Here is a 17742-nt window from a genome sequence, read left to right on the forward strand (position 1 = left end):
ACACACACACACACAGAGAGAGAGAGAGAGAGAGAGAGAGAGAGAGAGAGAGAGGTGCGGGGGAGAGAGAAAGAGAGAGAACCGACTATGCTGCTGCTTACCAGCCTTTTAATTCCTTACTTGTTTCTCCTATTTTGTCCCCTGACACCAGCCTAGGGGTTGTTTTAAACCTCCATGATTCTCCGATCTTCAGTTTCACCCTCCCCACCTGGCTCTCTAAAATGCCAATGACTCACCCTCTGCACTGGGAATATTCATCTTCCTCACTCACTATTCCTCTCCATCTCAAAATGTTCCTTTGTTCTTCTTTCTCTCTTCCTTTCCTTTGGCATCTGGGGAAGGTTTGTTCTTCTTGTCAAATTGAAGGCTCTGACCTGGGCTGATGATCAAATATCACTCAGTGATCCCCCCTTGGGTGATTTCAGTCTCACCCTTTTCCCTTTCCTTAGAAAGAATCATCAGTCCTTCCCACACAACGCCCTTGCAACGTGCACCCACCTCTCTTTTTCTTCCTCTTAGAACTGTGAAATTAGTAACCTTCACTGGCAGGCTCCTCTTTCTTACCTCATCTCATTCCAATCTGCAGATTGCAATTCTGATTGCAATCTTACTTCTGGTCAAATTGCAATATTGAAACTTAATTGGTGGCGAAATGATTTCACCACTGATGACTCTCAAATCATCCAAGTCAGTTTTTCCTTTCTTTCTTAGTCTTACTCTCACCTTTCCTTCCCTACAGGGCATAGGACACTGCTGACATCCCCTTGCTTCCTGAAATGAATGCTTTCTGCTACACTACAGTAGTAGTTCTCCTGCAACCAGGAATAGTTTTTCTCGATTCCTAAATGACGCCTCCTTGGCATTCCTGAGATTCTTCTCCTCTCCTCCAGGTTTTTTCCTTCACTCCACCCTCCCCTCCCTTCATCTCATGCACTGCCATGGTTTTGGTGACTGTCCCTTACCTTTGTAGAAATGACTCCCAAATTCTTACCTCCAGAGGTCCCTTGCCTCCTGGATCATCATCCCTCAATTCTTCCTGCGGGATTTTTCCTCTTGTATACTGCTGGCGTCTCAAACCAGAGTGTTCAATACCCAAATCATTCCCCTTTTCTTGAAACAGTCTCAGCCTTCTCGGCCTCTTTACTTTTGTAAATGGTATAAGCATTACCTTAGTCATGCAAACTAAAAGTATTGACCTCCGTACTGCATCACTCTATTTATTTAACGTACTTTTTATATTTGTTCTGTCGTTTTCTGCACTGGCTCTTGGCTCCACTCCCTCCTTTTCACTGCAGTTGTTCTCACCTGAACGTATTCTTTATCTTCCTGCTTGGTTGTTTGCAGTAGCCTGTTTGGTGATGGTTTCGTTGATTTTGTTTTCCCCTTTTCTAATTATCTAACACAACTCTGACAAATTGATCTTTTTTTTTTTTTTCTGAGATGGAGTCTTTCTCTGTTACCCAGACTGGAGTACAGTGGCATGATCTTGGCTCACTTCAACCTCCACCTCCTGGGTTCACTCCTGCCTCAGCCTCCTGAGTAGCTAGGATTACAGGTGCCCACCACCATGCCCAGCTATTTTTTTTTTTTTATATTTTTAGTAGAGATGGGGTTTCACCGTGTTGGCCAGGCTGGTCTCAAACTCCTGACCTCAAGTGATCGGCCTGCCTCAGCAAATTGATTTTCTTAAGGCCTACTTCTGATGAAAGTCTTTGCTGGTTTCACCTCTCTGCTACATTAAGTTGGCCTTTAAAATGGCATTTAAGGTCCTAAAAGAACTTCAAGTCTCAATTCTCAGTACTGTCCTAAAATTAATCTACTTTCTAATCAAATGTGGTGGCTCAAAATTTCCCAGTGATTTCCAATTTCTGCCCCTTTCTTTGTATTATTTCCTTTGCCTAGCTCCCCCAAGAGTACTTTTCCTCAGATGCAGTGGAATCAATTCCTTCTCTGAAACCCTATAAAACTTAGTTTGAGCTTTTTTGTGACCCTGATCATTGTCTGCTTAATATTGCACATTTTGGTAGCCTAATTACTCTACTTCTACCTCTTCCAGTTTGTAAAATCTTTGAGGGGAAGGAATATATTGTAGACTTTCTTAGAATCTTGCATTGCATCTGGGGCAGTGCCTTTTGCATTGTAGGTCCCAATATATATTTGTCGAATGATCAATAAAATAATCACATTTTTAGAAACTCTATATTCAGTTTCTTTTTTTGGAAAATATTTAAATTGTTTCTTGCATTTATTTTTTATATTAATGACTGCAAAATGTAACTATTCACTTCACATAAACATTCTCAAAACAAACTCATTTCTCCCCTGTAACACAAAGGTGACTATATTCATCAACATTTAGAGATAATTCTTCAGAAGCAAGATGGTAAATTGGAAGGCTCCACTAATTGTCCCTCCGACAAAGACCCCAATTTAACCGCTTTCTATACACACACACAAAAGCAACTTCATAAGAGCCAGTAATCACCTGAGCACTCACAGTACCTAGTTTTAACTTCCTATCACTGAAAGAGGTAGAGAAGAGGTAGGAGAAACCGTCTGGAATCACCACTGCCACCCCTCCTCAAACCGCTTACAGTGGGGCATGGTGTGAAGCATTTCTATGCTCTGGGGAGAGGAAGAGTGCAGTAATTATGAGGCATTGAACTCAGTGCTGCCTTGTTCAAGCAGAAAGTAAAACCAGACCAAACTCACATGACACCCAGCCATGGAGGGAGCATTTAAGGCAGCCCTAGACTGAGAGGAATTGCCGATCCCAGCATGGGATCCCACAAACCTTGCCGCTGTGGGATAAGGTGCTCTGGGGCCTCAAAGAAATTTAAAAGGCAGCCTAGACCACAAGAACTGCAACCCCTAGGCAAGTCCTAATGCTGAAATGGGCCCAGAGCCAGTGGACTGTGGGGCACTTAGATCTCATGAGGCATCAGTTAGGGAGGCTAAGGAAGTGTTGGCATCACTCCTCCCCTAACCACAGATTGCACAGATTGCAGCTCCAAAAGAGACCCTTCATTCTGCTTGAGGAGAGGAGAGGGAAGAGTGGGGAGGACTTTGTCTTGCATCTTCTTGGATACCAGCTCAGCCATAGCAGGATAGGGAACCATAGAGACATGAGGCCCTAGCTCATGGATGACATTTCTAGATACACCATGGGCTAGAAGGGCTGAAAAGAAGAACCCAGTCCTGGTAGTCCCACTAACTTGAAAAGCCGTTGGACCTTAAATAACCAGCATCAATAACTGGGTAAACAATCCAGAACATGGAGGATCTTGGTGAGACTCTGAGACTTGCTGGCTTCAGGTGAGACTCAGCACATTCCCAGCTGTGGTGGCTATAAGCCAAGGATCTTTCCACTTGAGAAAAGTGGAGAGAAATGTACAGGCGAGTTTGCCTTGCACCATAGGTCCCAGCTTTGGCCACAGTGGGATGGAGCACCAAGTGGGCTCTTGGGGTCCCCAGTCCCAGGATTTGCCTCTTGGATGGCATTTCTGAACCTACTCTGGGCCAGAGGGGAAGCTCACTGCCCTGAAGGGTGAGTCCCAGGCCAGGCAGCATTCACCACAAACTGACTGAAGAGTCCTTGGGCCTTCAGGGAACATTGGTGGTAGTCCGGCAGTACTCACTGTGGGCTTGTGGTGGCAGTGGCCATGGGGTGAGGCTTCTCTGCCTTTAGAAACTGGAGGGAAGAGTGGGAAGGACTGCATCTTGAGGTTTGAGTGTCAGCTCAGCTGCAATACAATAGAACACCAGGTAGACTTCCAAGGTTTTTGACTCATCCCTGGCTTCTGGACAGCACCTCTGGACCTGTCTGGGGAACTTGCCACCCTGAAAGGAAGGACACAGGCATCGCTGGCTTTGCTATCTACTGATTTTGGAGCCCAAAGGCCTTGAGCGAACATAGATGGTAGCCAGCGGGTGGTAACAGAAATCCTTGGGTGAGATTCAGTGCTGTGCTGGCTTCAGATCTGATTCAGAATAATCCTAGTGCAGATGGCCAAAGGAATGCTTGTGTCACTCCACCCCCAGGTCTAGGTGGCTCAAAACAGAGAGAAGGTCAAGCAAGAGAATAAGAGTTTGTTTGGGAGAATGTAAAGCAAGAGAACAATAATCTCTGTCTGGTAATCCGGAGCATTCTGGATCTCGTTCAAGACTCTGTAAGTCTACAAGAACAGAGCATTACTAGGCTTGGGGTGCCACCTAAAGTTGATACAGCTTAGATCACAACAACCAAGTTTTTTTGAGTATCTGGAAAGCCTTCCTAGGAAGGATGGATACAAACAAGCTCGGGCTGCAAAGACTATGATAAATACCTAATTCTTCAGTGCCAAGACACAGATGCTCATCTATAGGTATCAAGGTTGCCCAAGAAAACATGACTTTAAGAAAGTAACTAAATAAGCTGGGCATGATGGCTCACGCCTGTAATTCCAGCATGTTGGGAGGCCGAGGTGGGTGGAAGTCAGGAATTCGAGGCCATCCTGGCTAACAGTGAAACCCTGTCTCTACTAAAAATACAAAAATTAGCCAGGTGTGGTGGCATGTGCCTGTAGTCCCAGCTACTCAGGAGGCTGAGGCAGGAGAATCACTTGAACCCGGGAAGTGGAGGTTGCAGTAAGCCAAGATCATGCCACTATACTCCAGCCTGGGCACAGAGCAAGACTCCATCTCAAAAAAAAAAAAAAAAGAAAAGAAAAGAGAGAGAGAGAGAGAGAGAGAGGGAGAGAGAAAGAAAGAAAAAAAGAAAGAAAGAAAGAAAAAGAGAAAGAAAGAAAGAAAGAAAGAAAGAAAGAAAGAAAGAAAGAAAGAAAGGAAGGAAGGAAGAAAGAAAGAAAGAAAAGTAACTAAATGAGACACCAATGATCAATCCTGGAGAAACAGAGATATAGGCGACTTTTCAGACAGAGAATTCAAAATAGCTGTTTTGAGGAAACTCAAAGAAATTTAAGACAACATAGAGAAGGAATTCTGAATCCTATCAGATAAATTTAACAAAGAGATTGAAATAATTTAAAAGAATCAGGCAGAAATTCTGGAGCCAAAAAATGTAATTGAAAAACTGAAGAATGCATAAGAGTCTGTTAATAGCAGAAGAAATAATTAGTAAGCTTGAAGACAGACTTTTGAAAATTCACAGATGGGACAAAAGAAAAAAAATAAAAAACATGAAACATGTCTGTAGAATCTAGAAAATCGCCTCAAAATGGCAAATCTAAGAGTAATTGGCCTCAAAGAGGAGGTAGAGAAAGAAATAGGGATAGAAAGTTTATTCAAAGAGATAGTAAGAGAGAACCTTCTAAACCTAAAGAAAGATATCAATATCCAAGTACAGGAAGGTTATAGAACATTAAGCAGATTTAACCCGAAGAAGGCTACCTCAAGGCATTTCATAATCACACTTCCAAAAATTAAGAATAAAGAAAGGATCCTAAAAGCAGCAAGAGAAAATAAACCAGTTACATACAATGGAGCTCTAATATGTCAGGCAGCAGATTTCTCGGTGGATACCTTACAGGCCAGGAGAGAGTGGCCTGACATGTTTAAAGTGCTGAAGGGAAAAAATACTTTTATCCTAGAGTAGTGTAGTCAGCAAAAATATCCTTGAAACATGAAGGAGAAATAAAGACCTTCCCAGACAAACATTAATCTATGTGTTTTTATGTCAGTACTATACTGTTTTTGTTACTATAGCTCTGGAAGATAATTTGAAGTCAAGTCAGGTTTTGTTTGTTTGTTTGTTTGTTTTTTACCTTAGGATAGCTTAGGCTGTTCTGAGACTTTTTGGTTCCATATAAATTTTAGGATTTTTTTCTATTTCTATAAAGAAAGTCCTTGGTATTTTGATAGGAATTGCCTTGAATATGTAGATTGCTTTGGGTGCTGGGCTTTCCTTTATGGGAGACTTTTCTTTATGGCTTAGGTCTTGTTACTTGTTATTTATCTGTTCAGGTTTTTTATTTCTTCATGGTTCAGTGTTGGTAGGTTACATGTGTCTAAAAATCTGTCCATTTCTTCCAGATTTTCCAATTTTTTGGCACATAGTTCCTCATCATGGCTACTGATGATCCTTCGAGTTTCCGCAGTATTTGTTGTAATGTCTCCTCTTTCATCTCTGAATTTATTTCTTTCGACGGCCTCTCTTTTTTTCTTAGTTAGTCTGGCTAAAGGCTTGTCAATTTTGTTTAACCTTTCAAAAAACCAGCTTTTTGTTTCATTGATCTTCTGTATTGTTTTCTTTATTTTGATTTTGTTTCTGCTGTGATCTTTACTATTTGTCTTGTTCTAAGCAAGATAAGATTAGGTTTGCTTTACTTTTCCTTTACTGGTTCCTTAAGGTCCCCATTTTCCATGATGTAATTATTATGTGTTGCATAAAAACATCTCATGTACATAAAAACTTGCATAAAAATATCTCATGTACCCCATAAATATATACACCTCTTATATACCCTTAAATATTAAAAACATTTTGAGAGTGATTATGCATTATTTAAATAATCAAGTGAAAATAGGAAACAAAGATCTGAATGTAATGTACACAGAAGCTCCTGGGCCATGATATTATGAAATTAGTACTTCTTCTAAAACAAACAAGTAAACAAAACCCCAAATCATCAAAGCTTTGTAATAATGAGACATTTGAGATACTAAGCACAAAGTCTCCTATATTCTTTCTAAACATCGATCCCTCTTTCCCTACATTGTAGCTGTGAGAGGATTTGGGGAAGGACACATAACAGAAAGTGCTGTAATTGACTACAGATCCTTAAAAGGGGCCTCTTCTGACCTTCACAAGTTTTTTCATGAACCTATACATCCAGAAGAAAAGCTTTTTTTAAATATTTTTTAAACTCAGCCAACTACTTGGATGTTGGATCTCCAAACTGAATAAAAATAAATATTTAAAAAACACTCTCAATAACTAACAAAAAAATCATTTGGTTATTTGGTATATGGACCATGTCTCAATACCTTGTTTATTTTTCCTACAGTATTAAATCTGAGTACATAGTGAATGGCCAATCAATGTTCATAGCTTGATTATAGATTATTGACTTACATTTATGGGATACCTTTTGGAAACTTTCTTCTATCCCTCAACTCAGAAGAAGTCTGACAACATGTGTAGAGAAAACCTGTGTCTAAAGAATGCACTGGCTCAGAGCAAAGCACACACAATATTGTCAATCAACTGGTTGTTATAAAATTCTACCTTTGTTGAATGGGGAAAATGTGGTTGGCAGGTAGGACCCAAGTCTTTAAAGGCATTTTTTTGAATGGTGTATGTGTGTTTTATTTTGCTTTTATTTGCACGAGTATTTGTGTGTGCTCTTGCCCTGCTAAAAACAGTCATCCTGTCTCACCTTGGGCGACTGGAGCCCTCTTCAGGAGGTAGACCCCTCCAGCCGTCTTGGACCATTTCTGTGCCACAGGCTGGTTTTCTTCTTTCCAAACTATAGTTTGAAGTAAGTTCAAGGAAATTCAAAACAGCAAGGTTGAGCGGAAAAAGTAAGTCTTTTGTTCAGCATGTACAGTTTGAATTCTGTCAGGAAATACTGTCCTTTCATTTTATTACACTTTATTTCGGAGGATTTTTTTTTTTAACAGAGTCGGAAGAATTCTAAGTCAGAAGGCTCTCCATAGCTGAGTCCCATGGACAGATGGCCGGTTCAAACACATAACAAAGGGTCTGTTGTGATGTTGCCAATTCAATTTCATGAAATCTCTTTTGGTATAAACTGGAGAAAGCACTTTGTTCAGTTAAAGGTTTTTTTTCCTTCCCTACTGGTTGTCTTTGCCAAGGTCAATGTTTCTATCATGCGGGGAAGCATGCACGCCCCCTGGTGGCTGATTTACACATAGACATTTTTCTTTACCAAAAGACTCGTGGATTCTAGTAGCTAAAAGGTTCCAGTGTCGTGTACCTTCATCTAACAAATATTTATTGAGCTCCCATTGTGTGCCCGGCAATGTACTAAGTTATTGGAGTTGGGAAACCCAAAGTCCTCCTCTGGGTCTTTTATGTGGCAACCAACCATTCAACCTGATCACAAGGCAGCAACCCCCCATCCTGTACTTCATTTTCTCAACAATGAGCTGTATTTTATCTGCACTACTTATCCCAAAGCATAGTATCAAAGATCCAAAATGATAAAATAACAGCAAGTGTGCTCATATGTTGTAAATTAGATGAGGTCACTCCAATGCTTAAAATAATTTAATGTCTTCCCATTGCCCTCAAAATAAAATCCAACCTCTTTTTATGGACTCAAAGACCAACCATAATCTATCCACTGCCTCCTTGTTAATCTCATGCCACACCGTTCTCCCCCTGGAGAATCTCACCCCTTCATACAGGTCAACTGTCATTTTCTTGAAAGTGCCATTTCCCCCTCAAGGCCCGTATATGTACTTCCTCATCCCCTTTATAAGCATCGTCCTACTTTTCACTTAACTCTTTTTTTTTCCCATTTATTTATTTTATTGCATTTTAGGTTTTGGGGTACATGTGAAGATCATGCAAGATTGTTGCATAGGTACACATGTGGCAGTGTGATTTGCTGCCTTCCTCCCCACCACCTTCATCTGGCATCTCTCCCCTTGCTATCTCTCCCCAACTCCCCACCCCCCACCATCCCTCCATTTCCCCCCAACTGACCCCAGTGTGTAGTGCTCCCCTCCCAGTGTCCATGTGCTCTCATTGTTCAACACCAGCCTATGAGTGAGAACATGCGGCGTTTGATCTTCTTATCTTCTTTTTGGAGGCCACCTTCTCAGGAATTTCTTTGTTAACCACCAGCTCTAAAAATAGTTCACTTTATTATATTATTTCATAGAATCTTATTTTCTTTCATAGCTCTTATCCTGTATAGCAAGTATATATTTATTTATTTAAATTACTATTTTTGAGCATCTTCTCTGCTAAAGTGAACGTTCCATGAGGACATGTACCCTAAGTGTGTAATTCACTACAGTCTACCTTGCACCTGTAAATAGCATCAATTGGAATTTGGGGAATGAATGAATAAATGAAACCTGTGGAATGTTATAGAAATGTGAATTTATTATATAAAAATAAAATGATATGAAATATCTTAGAAAAAAAAGTAGGAAAAGCAGTTCAAGAAAGGGAAGATATGACTGCCTAATAGAATTTAGAATTTTATAACGTAAGCTAAGTTTGCAGATGACAAAACTGGTGTCCAAAGACCTGAAGCGATAGATGGAAGGTCATACAGAAGTAGAAATGAGACTGGAATATACATCTGTGATTCCTGACCTGGAGTTCTTTTGACTACATTATGTTTACTCTTGTACATTATTGTTATGAGACCTAATTTCTGAAGGCATGATAGACTTACTAAACTTTTGTATTCTATTAAGGTTAGACTAGAGCATCTGTAAACAAATTGCTTAATAATTACTGAGCGTCCTCCGTCCTGATGTCCTGGAACTAAAATATACATGTATCTTAGCTCAACTCCCTCCCTTCCTTTACTTCCCTCCTCCCCCCCTCCCTTCCTTCCTTCCTTCCTTCTTACCTTCCTTCCTTCCCTCCTTCTTTCCCTCTCTCCCTCCCTCCCTCCCTTCCCCCCCTCTTCCCTGCCTCCTGTTCCCTTCTTTTTTACTATTCCCTTATTGAGAGCATCCTTTGTGCTCATAGAGTAAATTCTATCTGGAAACTTATTTCCTCCATTCTGGGAAATTTTCTTGATTTATTTCTTTTATAAATTTTTTTCCTCCATTTTCTATATTTTATTTTTCTGTATGTCTGCTTTTTCTTCATTTCTGCTCCCATAACTGTAATTAACAATAGCCTTTTGATGACACTTGAGTACTTCTTTTTATAACAAACTGTTCTTATTTAAAAGCCACAGTATCCTGTCTTAACTTTTAAAGAAAACAAATGGTACTATTTTTGAAACTTTTTTCTTTGCATTTTTTCATCTTTCTGTTTCTTTTCCTCCATTAATATGTTTTAATCACTGCATTTCTTGCTGAGATTTTCCTGAAATGTCTGATGATTCTTGGATGTCCATTCTTAGAGAGGATAGAGTTACCAGACAAGATAGGGAACACTCAGTTGAATCTGAATTTCAGATAAACAATGAGTCCTTTTTAAATATGTCCCAAAGACCTCATCTTTATTTGCTAAATCTGGCAGCCCCAAGAGAGGGGCAAGAAGCAGCTGAAGAAGCGTCTGTGAGCATGGACAGGACTTGTTGACTACTGGGTGTTACTGAGGTGATCTGGCTTGGCTGTTTCACTAGAGGATGCCTGACCACCAGCATCTTTAGGGCTTTACTGAGTACCCATAACAGAATCATTCAGTCTTTAGCCCAGGGGCTAAAAATTGGCTGTCAGTATTCTGGGAGCCAAAGTAGACCAAGAGATTGGGTTCTCACCATTTAGAATGTATCCTTTTAGTGATTCTCCTTGTTTTCAGTGGGGTGCTCCTGCCCTCAGCAGTGCCTGACATCCCTTGTCTAGATCTTTCTGACACGTGCTCTCTAGAGAGTAAGTCTTCAGTCTCCTGCCAGAAGGGTGAAGAAACTGCTTCTCAAATAGACTATTAACAAATTCTATATCTCAGCTGCATCCTCCCTTTCACATGTACTTCTTCCTTCCAATTTCTGAGCCTTTCCAGGGTTTTGCAATGCAAATCAGGTTGCTTCTGGGTTTTGCCCACTGTCAACTTAAATTTCAGCTTTCATGGTGCGCCTAAGCCAGTTACCCCTCAACCATCTGCTTTCCATCTTCCAAAATGTTGTTGTTGTTATTTTCCCCCTGATTCTTTTGTCTTTATGAGTGAATGTCTTTAAAATCAGTCCCTTTACTGTCTTTTTAGTGAGCTTGGGGGAGGGAACATAATGTAAAGCAGATGTTAAATCTGCCATCTTCAACGAGAAGCACAGCCATGAATTTTCAAAGTGACTACAGAAGAGTCATTTAATTCCTCTTTTCTCAATTTTCTTTTGTAAAATTAGACGGCTAAGGGAGATGGGCTTTGATAGACCCCACTCAAAAATTTTATGATTGTATAATCTCCTGCACTATTAACTGAGACCATCAGGTAACAAAATTCTAAACCTTCAAAACAAATTATGTTTTCAGTCTTTTAAGGAAGAAACAAAGCCATGGTCTACATTTTTATTAAGACTTCTAACCGCCACTTGCCACAGCAGGACCTTTCACAAGGACTTCTCTGAAGCTTGTTTTCTCTCCAAATGGGGAATGAATATGAACTTCCATCATAAGCCTGCTGTGATTAGCAGATGAGTTAACCCATGGAAAAGTACTTCACATATGGACACTTGCTATGCAAATATTAATTGATGTAGTTGTTCTTTGGATTATGCATCTTCTCAGCACAATAGGTCTTGGTTTTTTTAAAGTCTTCTGACTGGGAAATCATAGTATTTACCTTTAATTGCCTAGACTTATAATTAGAGTTACTAGTCCCTGCAGGTTACCAGTGAATCTTTTTCTACAAAGCACTGAGGCCTCACAGACATTAGTAATATTATTAAAGTAGTCACTCTTAATTGAAAAACACTAATGTATCAGATATTCAGCTAAATGCTTTATATACATTTCCTCTAATCTTTACAAACATCCTGCTAGGTAAATCCTCGATGGAGTCTCTCTGTGTCACCCAGGCTGGAGTGCAGTGGCACGATCTCGGCTTACTGCAACTTCCACCTCCTGAGTTCAAGAAATTCTCCTGTCTCCGCGTCCTGAGGAGCTGGGACTACAGGCGTCCACCACCATGCCTGGCTAATTTTTGTATTTTTGGTAGAGAACGGGGTTTCATCATATTTGTCAGGCTGGTCTTAAACTCCTGACCTCAGGTGATCCGCCTGCATCAGCCTTCCAAAGTGCTGGGATTATGGTAAGTCCTATTAAACCCATTTTACAGATAAGGATATTGAGGCTCATAGAAGTTAAGTGATTTGGTCAAGTTCACTCACTCAGTAAATAGTAGAGTTGGGACTCAAACCAGGTCCTTCTGGCACCAAAACCCATGTATGCTTTTTGCTTGTATGCTGTAATGCTTTCTTAACTCTTTAAAAAAACACTAATATCACTTATAACATGGAAGCCAGAATGAGCTTAGTGTGATTAGTAATCATTTGATTCCTTTCCAGTATTCAATTCTGTCATCCCCAAAAGAGATTCTGAGTTCTATCAGCGTCTGTTGGTCTCGCTCTATTAAGTCCCCTTCTTTGCTCCTGCTGATGTTCTCCTTTAAATACAATTTCTCCCTTTCTCTGTCCAGTGACTGTCTACCCATCCTGCGGGGGCTCCATCAAGGTGCAATTTCTTTTTTGTTTTAAGACAGGGTCTTGCTGTGTTGTCCAGGCTAGAGTACAATGGCATGATTATGGTGCACTGCAACCTCACTTCCTGGGCTCTAGCTATCCTCCCACCTCAGTCTCCCTGGTAGCTGGTACTACAGGCATGCGCCACCATGTACAGCTAACTTTTTTGTTTTTTGTAGAAATGAAGTCTCACTATGTTGCCCATGCTGGTCTCAAACTCTTAGCCTCCAGCAATCCTCCTACCTCAATTTCCCAAAGTGCTGGGATTACTAATAGCCACTGTGCCCAGTTAAGGTGCAACTTCTTTATGGAACTTTTATTTACTTCTCCAAGCAAAATTCATTGCTCTCTTCTCTATGTTCTCTGCACATTTTAGTCTGTGCCATATAAAAATGCCTCTATGCAATCACTTTTGAAAATGTGGCAATTTTATATCATTTAAACAAATAGCTCCTTATCCCATCGTATTACATTTTGGGATGACATGTGCTCTCCTCTCCCCATTCCATCCCCCAGAATGTAAGTTCCATGACAGTTAACAATAAGAACTGAATTTCTGTGTGCTTTCTAGTGGGCCAGGATGGTCCTACACAGTTTAAGTAAATTGATTCTTTTAATTCTTAGAGCAACTGTGTAATGGTGACACTTTTATACACATAGTACCACTATGTAAGTGAGGAAACTGAGGGACACAGGAGCTCTATTTGTCAAGGTTCTCCAGAGGGACAGAATTAATAGGATATATGCCTATGCGAAAGGGAGTTCGTTTGGGAGAATTGGCTCACACAGTCAGAGGCGAAGTCCCACACAATAGGCCACCTGCAAGCTGAGGAAGAAAGGGGCCAGTAGTGGCTCAGTCTGATTCAAAAGCCTCAAAATCAGGAACGCCTACAGTGTAGCCTTCAGTCTGTGGCAAGGCTTGAGAGCTCCAGCAAACCACCGGTGTTAAGTAGTCCAAGGGTCCAAAGGCCAAAAATCCTGGAATCTGATGTCCAGGAGCAGAAGCAACAGACAGAAGAATCCAACGTGGGAGAGAGATGAAAGCCAGAAGAGCCAGCAAGAGAGCTTATCCCACCTTCTTCTACCTGCTTTGTTCTAGCCACACTGGCAGCTGAGTGGGTGGTGCCCACTCACACTGAGGGTGGCTCTTCCTCTCCCAGTCCACTGACTCAAATGTCAGTCTCCTCTGGCAACATCCTCACAGACACATCCAGAAACATCTTACCAGCTGTCTAGACATCCTGCAGTCCAACCAAGTTACACCTAGAATGAACCATCACAGAAGCTAAATAACTTGTCCAGCCTCACAAAACTTGGAAGAGCTTGGATTTGACCCTGGGTTATTTGTCTTTAAAATCTAATGTCTTAGCCACTTCTCTACAATCCTTCTCTTACTACTCTGTCTGGTTGTATTCTGTACACAACTGTATTCCCAGGGCTAGCACAAGCCTGGCCTACTAGGTGCTTAGTAAAGAGGTGAGTTGAAGGATTCTGTACCAGTCATTTTTAATGAGGACCAACTCTGTGCTCCCAGATACTATGGTGGTAGGCACCAAGAAAAATAAGGCCCAGTCCCCACCTTTATGGAAATGGTGGCCAAGAAGGGGCCCCTGGAAACAGTGTAGCACTTACATTGAAGAGGCCGAATGTCCGGATAAGATTTAGGAGAACTATGAGTGGCCTGTTCACCTGGAGGTAGAACAGGTGATGGAGAAATCCTGAGAAAGGGAAGAAGAGACTTATCCATGTAAAGGAGAGTCCAGGTTCAGTGCACATGTGTTCCGGACAGATGGAGCAGCTTATGCAAAGGCCCTGAGTTGGGGCAGGGTTGGGGGAGAATGTCAAAGAAGGGGGTGGGAGTTCAGAGCATGTAGGGCTGGGGGCCCTGGGCCACAGGGCCTGGATTATGACTTTAGCTGTATCATTTATTTCCTTAGTGACTTTGGGTAGATTTCTTACCTCCTTATGCCTCAGTTTCCTCTTCTGTAAAATGGATATGACAGTACTGATCTAGTGAGATTCAAAGGAAGAATTGCCTTATTAGTTATAAAGTATACAGAATAGTGTCTGGTTCATAGAAAATGCTCAACATAATTCCTAAGGAGTTAAATTTCCTGAGTGTGTAGAAGTTAATGAAAGAAAATGTTTGCATTAGGAGAGTTAGAAGTTTGTGCTTAAGTTTGTGTTCGTTCTCGCACTGCTAGAAAGAAATAGCTGGGACTGGGTAATTTTAAAGAAAAGAGGTTTCGTTGGCTCACGGTTCTGCGGGCTGTACAGGAAACGGTGGCTTCTGTTTTCGGGGAGGCTTCAGGAAACTTACAATGATAGCGGAAGGCAAAGGGGGAGCAAGGCATCTCACAGGGCAGGAACGGGAACAAGAGAGAGGGAGCGAAGTTGTGCTGCCCACTTTTAAACAAATAGATCTTATGAGAGCTCAGTCACTGTCACGTGGACAGTACCAAGAAGATCTGCTAAACCGTTTATGAAAAATCTGCCTCCATGATCTAATCACCTCCCACCACGTCCCGCCTCCAGCATTAAGGATTACAGTTTGGTGGGGACAAAGATCCAAACCATATCAGCTTCAAACCGGGTTCTCATAAAGTAATTAGAATAATAGCCATCATGTACGGTGTGCTTAATAGGTATTCCACGGCATGCTAACCTCAAAACAACCTCGGGAAGAAGGCACTACTGTTTCCATTTTATACATGAATATGCTGAGGCACAGGGAGGTCAAATCATAGTATCACAATTAATGAATATGTAGAAGACAGGTTTTAAATCAGGCACTGGCCTCCTGAGTCCTTGTGCTGAGCCACTTTGTTACGATTATTTTCTGGTTTGCAATTTTAAAAGAGAGGTTGTATGCAGTGGCTTATGCCTGCAATCCCAGTGGTTTGGGAGGCTAATGAGGGAGGATTACCTTGAGATCAGGAGTTTGAAACCAGCCTGAGCAACAGCAAGGCCCTGCCTTACAAAAAATTTTAAAAGCTGGGCATAGTGATAGTCACTGCCATGGTGATGATCATCACTTGGGCCTAGGAGTTCAAGGCTGCAATGAGCTATGATAGTGCCACTGCACTCCAGCCTGGGAAACAGAGCAAGACCCTGTCTCTAAAATAATGAAATAAATAAGCAAATAAAATGGGAGTGAGATGGTAGGGTACTATATCAGTCTTGGTTTAATGGGTCTATTTGAAAAGAAACGAACAAAAAAAGCATCAAGGAATGAATAAATGCTCCTGTGACATATTTGTATTGGTTTCCATCACTTCAGACTTCTTTCAATGGATTGATAATAACCCCATTCCCTTGAGAAAAATCAGTAAGAGTTTATATAGAGCTACAGGTCACTCCTCTGGGCCAAATGTTTAAGAAATAATCATCAGAGTTTCCTTCCTTCTTTATTTTTCATCTTCTCTTAAAATTTTAAACTAAGCAAAAGATTTCATCTAAGTTTTCAGGCTGATGTCTTCAAAATAAAATATTTTAAGAGGACAAAACCCATAAACATGTCACTGGTAGAATTATTCATAATTTTAGAAAGGAAGCAGTAGGGTGTAGTGTTAGAACTAGATTTTAGAAGCCCAGAATATTAAGCCTGTATGACACTTTAAAAATCATCTGGTAATGAAAGAGTTAAGGTAAAGGGCTTGCTCTTGAAACTTGTGACCTTGGGTAAGTTATTTAATTTATTTGAACATCAGATTCCTGTCTCTTAAGTGGGGATAATAGTAATACCTGCCACGAAGGTTATGACATGAAGAGTGAATGTGTTCATTCATGAAAACCGCTTCCTACGATGCCTGGCAGCCGGTCAGTGTGCAAAGCTACTTTCCTGAGGTCATCCACACAGTAAATTAGTTCATCTAATCACTTGGTGCTTCTGTGATGGATTTAATATCAGAAAACAGAATTTTCGCTCCTAATTCTGTTTTCTCGGCAAGCATGTTTTTTAAAAAAACAAACTATTATGAACATTCTCAACCTAATTAATATTTGAGTCTCATTGTGTGTGTTTGCTTCTATTAACTAGATCAATTCATATTTGTTTTCTATTTTTTCTCTTCTGATATTATGGTATTAATTGTTTATACAAACAGCCTTTTCATAAATTTCTGAGCAATACTATTAGTCCTAGGTTAAAGCCAGATAGCTGAATTTATGATTATCTTAAACAACTTTAAGGAAATTATTGTTTAATAAATTCTTTAAAAATTATTGTTATCTTAAACAACTTTACAGGAAAAAAACTATCGACGTTAAACCTCAACTTTGTGTTTCTTTTTAGCTGAAACTTCCAAGAAGAATCACTCAAGATTGAAAATCTTCAGAAAGACCTGTAAGTTGATGGCTATCTCAACTAGCCTGATTCAAGCTTTACATAATATATGAATGTATCAAATTATCACATGTTCCCCCAAATATAGATACATATAACGTATGAATGAAAAAATAATAATTTAAAAAGAAAAGACGAAATAGCTTTAGTTGGAATGTTAGACAGTGGCAATGAGGCAGGAAATTAAAAAATGATCTGATTGCAAGATTTAACATCTAGAAACCTTTTGCTTTTTGAAATTAAACCAAGATATAAGGACACAGAATCAAGCTATCCAGAATTTGCAGAGTCAGAAATGGAGGATGTCTTGTCTCTAGTTCATTTTATATTTTTAGGCAGTGGTTAATCAGTGAAATTTTATAATGGGTTGGGGAGATCTCACCATTTATCTTTTCATTTTCTTCTAGCCAAGCTTCACCGAGGAGTTTAGGGGAGATTCATAGGGGAGGGAATAAGGATTAGGACCTAACGGTATTCTGAGAAAAAGTATGTAATTAGAAGAGGTCATCAGGAAATTATTTCCCAAGGAGGGCACTTGTCTTTGAAATCCTTTCTCACTTCTAATCTAACAAAGCCCTAGTTCATTGAACCTCAAAGGATGATCTTAAGCAGCTGGTTTGGGCTGGTCAGCTTTGATGGCTGGGGCATTTGAACTGCAGGGGTTGGGGGTGTCTGGGGGTAGGGGGGTGGTTAAAATGGTTTATTTCCGTTTAATTGTATTATCTGTTCAGGATTCCTCTTAAGGAAGAATGGGCTTTATCCTGTGGGAAATGAACATCTCTCTATGAGTATTATGGGGACTTAGACAAAATAAAATCGCTTTTAAGAACCCAGTTTGATGTTTTGGTAAATTAGTTCATCTAATCACTCGGTGCTTCTGTGATGGATTTAGTGTGAGCAAGGGGTATCCGCGCTTTCACATCCCTTTCTGTTAAGTTCCTGCAATCTGGAAGGCCCCTTCAAACCTTCAGTTTGCTGAATCCTGCTCTTTCTTTAAAGATTCCTCAATAACCTTCCCAAATCATTTACCTTCAAAATTCAAAGGATAAGATTTCACATTCC

At 40.4% G+C, this 17742-nt stretch overlaps 1 long non-coding RNA gene across 2 annotated transcripts in view; it reads left to right on the forward strand.

Annotated features, from left to right (window-relative positions):
* LOC116565726 overlaps window positions 1-17742 on the forward strand; it is a 331307-nt gene that overhangs the window by 149579 nt on the left and 163986 nt on the right. For both annotated transcript variants that reach the window (XR_004275566.1, XR_004275568.1), the window contains exon 2: window positions 16630-16680. This is a non-coding gene — a long non-coding RNA (uncharacterized LOC116565726). The remainder of the gene's footprint in view (window positions 1-16629; window positions 16681-17742) is intronic.

The sequence above is a fragment of the Sapajus apella genome, unplaced genomic scaffold (genome assembly GCF_009761245.1).
Source record: "Sapajus apella isolate SASKATOON/1434 unplaced genomic scaffold, GSC_monkey_1.0 scaffold2, whole genome shotgun sequence".
Lineage (NCBI taxonomy): Eukaryota > Metazoa > Chordata > Mammalia > Primates > Cebidae > Sapajus > Sapajus apella.